The sequence below is a fragment of the Microcebus murinus genome, chromosome 22 (genome assembly GCF_040939455.1).
Source record: "Microcebus murinus isolate Inina chromosome 22, M.murinus_Inina_mat1.0, whole genome shotgun sequence".
NCBI lineage: Eukaryota > Metazoa > Chordata > Mammalia > Primates > Cheirogaleidae > Microcebus > Microcebus murinus.
The window spans coordinates 11,415,515-11,420,868 of NC_134125.1; the positions used below are offsets into that span (position 1 = coordinate 11,415,515).

The 5,354-nt window shown below is 50.4% G+C and overlaps 1 long non-coding RNA gene across 1 annotated transcript; it reads right to left on the reverse strand.

Moving 5' to 3' along the window:
- Positions 1 to 1,854: 1,854 nt before the first annotated feature.
- LOC105866847 (uncharacterized) lies at positions 1,855 to 4,993 on the reverse strand. The gene is made up of 3 exons (XR_001152044.3): positions 4,569 to 4,993; positions 3,922 to 4,109; positions 1,855 to 2,699 (listed from the first exon to the last, which is right to left on the reverse strand). It is a non-coding gene; the product is annotated as an uncharacterized LOC105866847 (long non-coding RNA).
- Positions 4,994 to 5,354: the final 361 nt, after the last annotated feature.

A 5,354-nucleotide genomic window follows, 5' to 3' on the forward strand; every position in this document is an offset into this window, starting at 1 on the left:
GCAGGGTGTCCGCTGGGGCCCGAGGCCCATCCGAGGGCCCCAGTTAGGTTCTCTGCTTTGGACGTTCTCACAACCCAGCGAGGTAGGTGTGGCGGCCGGTGTCTGTCCTCTTTCGAGACCCAGAGCGGGCACGCCACGTGCCGGGCCATGCAGCCGGGAGCACCAGAGCCGGGCCAGCAGCCCCGATCGCAGGACTCGTCCAGCTTTCTGTTGCGCTTTGTGAGCGCATGGACAGAGAGCGCAGTCGAGTGCCGCCACGCCCTCGGAGTTAGGCAACGCAGCGCCCTGCTGGACCTGTGCCTGGGACTTCTGATCGCCACTTCTTTAGAGCTTATTTATAGGCGTATGTGCACAAAGGCCACCTGAGTAATGGCACTACGGAGAGCTGGGACGTGCAGACAGGGATGTAACGTGGATGCCTACACTTCTAAACGGAAGAATATTTCTAAACCATTCATTCATTCAACAAATTCATAGCGATGCATCCCCCCTCCCCCCATGTAAATTTCAGCCCCCCACCCCAACCCCCCTGAATAAAATCCAAACTCTTTGCCGTGGTCTTCACGGCAAAGCAGAGACTCCTCCCTGCCATTCGCCCCCTCCTACCTCTCGCCACTGTCTTTCTTGTTCATTACACTCCAGCAACCCCGACCTTCTGCCGGTGCCCAGCTCCTGCCAAGCTTTTCCCACCCCAGGGCCTTTGCACTTGCCGTTCCTGCTGCCTTGGAATATTCCTGCCCTGGCTCTTCCCTGCCTGGCTCCGTCTCATCCTTCAACTCTCATCTTGAATGTCACTTTCTCAGAGAGCTCTTCTTTGACTCCATCTAAGAATATCCCTCCACTATCCTCTAGCCATCTGTTTCTTCTTAGCACTTACAACAATCTCTAACTGTTCTATGTCTTAATTTGCTTATGTATTTATTATCTCTCTCTCCCTTGACCATAGAAAGCTTCATGAAGGTGGGAGCCACGTTGTCCTGCTCACCATGATGTCCCCGAGCCCCTAGCATATAATAAGGGCTCAATAGTTGCAGAATGAATGCTTGAAAAGTATGTTTGGAAGTGTCTAGAAGTATTCCTCGGCCACCACTTGACCCTACTTAATGCAGTAATGCAATCGAAATTTGGCTGCTGCTGTAAAGCTGCTCTAACCCTGAGCTGGTGAGAGCGCGGCTACCCAAGATGGTAGCCTCTGGGGCCATCCAAGAAACCACATTGACAAAGCGAAGGTCCTGGCGGGGTGCGGTGGCTCACGCCTGTAATCCCGGCGCTTTGGGAGGCTTAGGTGGAAGGATAGCTTGAAGTCAAGAGTTCAAGGTTACAGTGAGCTATGATCGCACCACTGCACTCCAGCCTGGGAGACACAGTGAGACCTTGTCTCAAGAAGAGAAAGAAAGAAAGAGAGAAAGAGAGAGAGGGAGGAAGGGAGAGAGGGAGGGAAAGAAAGAAAAGAAAGAAAGGAAGGAAGGAAGGAAGGAAGGAAGGAAGGAAGGAAGGAAGGAAGGAAGGGAGAGAGAGAGGAAGGGAGGGAGGGAGGGAAAGAAAGAAAGAAAGAAAGAAAGAAAGAAAGAAAGAAAGAAAGAAAGAAAGAAAGAAAGAAAGAAAGAAAGAAAGAAAGAGAGAGAGAGAGAGAGAGAGGGAGGGAAAGAAAGAAAGAAAGAAAGAAAGAAAGAGAAAGGGAGAGAGAGAGGAAGGGAGGGAGGGAGGGAGGGAGGGAGGGAAAGAAAGAAGAAAGAAAGAAAGAAAGAAAGAAAGAAAGAAAGAAAGAAAGAAAGAAAGGAAGGAAGGAAGGAAGGAAGGAAGGAAGGAAGGAAGGAAGGAAGGAAGGAAGGAAGGAAGGAAGGAAGGAAGGAAGGAAGAAAGAAAGAAAGAAAAGAAAGAAAAGAAAGAAAGAAAAGATAAAGGCCCCATGTCTTCAGCTTTGGGAAGCAAGCACGAGGGCAATGACTTAACTCAAGAAGGATGAGACAGTGATGCAGCTTTAAAGCCCAAAATGTCTCGCCCGCCGGCTCCGTCCTCAGAGGACACTGCCCGTGGCGGCTTTTATGAAGCGGTCTGAAGCGCAGGCAATGGGCTGTACGGGAGTGCCGAGGGACTTCTCCAAGTTGTATCGCTTTCTTAGGAAAATGCTGCTGGCTCCTGGAACTGCAGTTCAATTAAATCCAGTTGGCCGGAGACCTTCAAAGGCTGTTCCAGGCCCTCACCAGCACTCGCAGACGCAGGCATCTTCCCAGCACACGCGGGAGCAAGAGAGCGCGGGAGCAATCGCTGGCCAGACGAGGCAGTGCTCTCGGAGGTGGCACGTCCCACCCGGGCGGGCGGTGGGGCCGGTGGCCGAGGACCTGAGCGTCCAGACCTTCCTCCACCCATTGCACCCGTCTCCACTCGCCACAGCGGAGGTGAGACGATGCCATCTTCACAGAGGTGGTGCAGGGTGCCGGGGCTGTCAGAGAGAGACACGCGCGGGGACGAGCAGGCCCACGTGACGGGTTCCCAGCCACCAGCTCATGCGATGACCCTCCTCACGGGACTCACCTCCGCCCCAGGGCTGGAGTCTGCAGCACGGGCTCCTTGACGTGCGTGTCCGAGGGAAGAAAGATTTGGGGGCCACGGGGGTGGGGGAGCCTTCTGGAAACTTGAGATCACGCAGACCAGTCTGTGGCACAGAAGATAAACACGCCTGCGTCTTTTCACAGTTCCTAGAAAGGACAATAATTGGGTCAGAGATGCAGTCCAGACTCCACGGGGCATTTTGGGTATCTCGGTAAAATATAAACATAAACACAGGCCCTATCAGTTGCAATGTCCAAAGTAAATAAATAAGTTTTCACTTCGATATAACTTTTCATTTAAAAAAGAAAAACAATAACAAACAAAAATCTCACCCCCATAGCCCCAATTCCCAAAAAAACTAAAGAAAAACAAAAACAAAAACAAAAACAAACAAACAAGAAAAACAGCCTCTGGTCTCCAGGAAAACCAAACTAAGCCCGAGTCTGTCGCCAGGTTGAGCAGACCTTTGTCATCTGAGGTGCCCAGGACTAGGCTAGGGGCATACAAACCTTTGATCTCCCTTGATCGTGTCAACAACACTGAGAAAAAGGTTTTGTTAAGCTCACCTTCCACAAGAGGAAATCAAGGCACACAAAGGTAATTATCACTCCTTCAAGATCACTCAGCTTGGAAGTGGCCAGAAATCTAAGTTGAGATGGTTAAGCGCATGCATTTGGCGCTATTTATTGGCAACCTAACGCTATTGATTATTGGCACGGTTTTGGGTGCTGTGGATATAAAAGTTAAAAAAATAAAAATAAAAATAAAGCAATCCTGGCCCTGAAAGAGTTCACTCTTTCTTTCACATTTAAGATTTCATCATACATTTTGATGAGTGTGTTTGTCTCATTCCCCGGTTACACTGCAAACTCTTGAAGAGGAGTAGGAGCCTCAACTCAACTTCCCAGGACAGGCTGTGACTCCCCTGGGCAGCCCGGGCGAGCCTACGGACTCCTTTTCTGAGCTAGGCGTTTCAATATATAAATTAAGCACACAGACTTGCAAAGGAAACCGCTTATGCTATAATACAGATGTCAGAATATTTTTTTAAAAACCCAGTTTGTAAAATAGGAACACGCAAGCTTCTTATCTGTGAAGTGGCAAGATTGAGCCCCTACTCTTTCTACGACTATATTTTCCAAGTTGTAAGGAGCACCTGTAATATTGTCATATATCTGCAGCAACTGTTAGTGACACAAAAGTATCTGTGATTTGCATGGGTGCATGACACTGTGGATATCACACACTGCTGTGTCACCTACATTCCTAAGAGAAGAAAATGCTGTGATGTGGTTAGAGGTTAGTGAGAATAAAGATGTCATTCCCCCCTCCCCCAGCTAAATTTATGGACCCCTAAATTCTACTTACGTTACCCTTGAGGGGTCCAAGGACCCCTATTAATCGAGTGGCATTTCCCTGCAGTGTGCTGGAAGCCCGTAGGGTCACTGTCTTGTCTTATCATGATGGAAGAATGACTGCTTGGTTTTTCCATGTCATCCAGGAGGTTATGGGGGCGGGTCACATTCCTAGGGTGGCACACGGAGATCAAGCCACACCTAAATTCAGGAGGGCAGAGTGGTCATGGCCTGGAAGTCACAGAAGACTTCGATTCACATTTGGATACACCCGCTATTTGGCGGCTGTGTGTCCTTGGGCAGGTCAGTGGTGGGTCAGGTCTCAACTTTCTCACCTGTACAATGGGTCTGAAGAGCCTGCTCACAGGGCTGCTGTGAGGACCAACAAGATACAGGACGGAACATGTGCACACAGCTGGCACATGGAAAGCACTCAATATAAAGCAAGTGTTTGACACCCCCTTGTACCTCAGGCAGCATTCGAGTTAGACCCTTCCAGAATGCAGCTTCTTGTTCCCCCCACCCGGAATCCCACGCTAGGATATGGCTGCTCGTAGCTGGCAGACTTCTCTCTGTAGAAGCTCAGAAAGTTCCTCTCTTCCTCCTCCCTTCCCCCCAGCCCTCTCCATGCTCCAGGGAGTTTGGGGAGGGCGTCCTTACCCAGTGGCCTGGTGGTTTTTCTTTTCTTTTCTTCTTTCTTTCTCCTTCTGTTTTTTAATTGTCCGCCTAAGCCCGAGCTGCTGAGTGAATCGTTAGGGGAGCGAATTCCAAGAGCATGAGCGTCCCTCTGTTTCCCAGGACAGGTTCGGGCCAAGACAAACCCTGGCGATGCCAACAGCAGTTGCTTAAACAGTGGAGCTCAGAGCAGCCTTCCCGGCTCGCAAGGGCTCTGTTTGAACTTTCTCCTCCTCTCTCCTTCCACCCGGTGATTAAAGGAACCACATGTCACTTTCTCCTTAGTCCTCTTTCCCCCGGGTCCTTCCCGGCACACCCCAGGGACAGGCTCTGCAATGTCCCCCGGTGGTTCTCAAAGAGGCTGGGCGGGCTCTTGATTTACATCCACTTGGCAATGCAAAGCCCAAACGGCCTGAGAAGCCTGAGTAACTGGAAAGGGACGTGGGGAAGAGGAGGCTGTGGGTGTCTGACTCCACGTGGCTCACGCTTGGCACTCCTCCCGACCAGAGGTCCAGAGCCCCGGACCTTGGAGCCCACGGGCAAAAGGAAAAAGAAAACAAGGCAGCTGGAGTTCGAAAAAGAAGCCCAAATTGCCCAGAGACACTAGCATCATCCGTTCTTTCTGGAAGCTTGATGACTCCCTATTTTTTTTTCTCCTTCCATAAGGATTGCCTGCTCATTTGGGGTTCAATACACAAATCATGGGGAAACAGCGGATATTTTAATCCCCAATCCGGCCCATGGTTGGGGCTCAATAAACGTTAGTGGGAT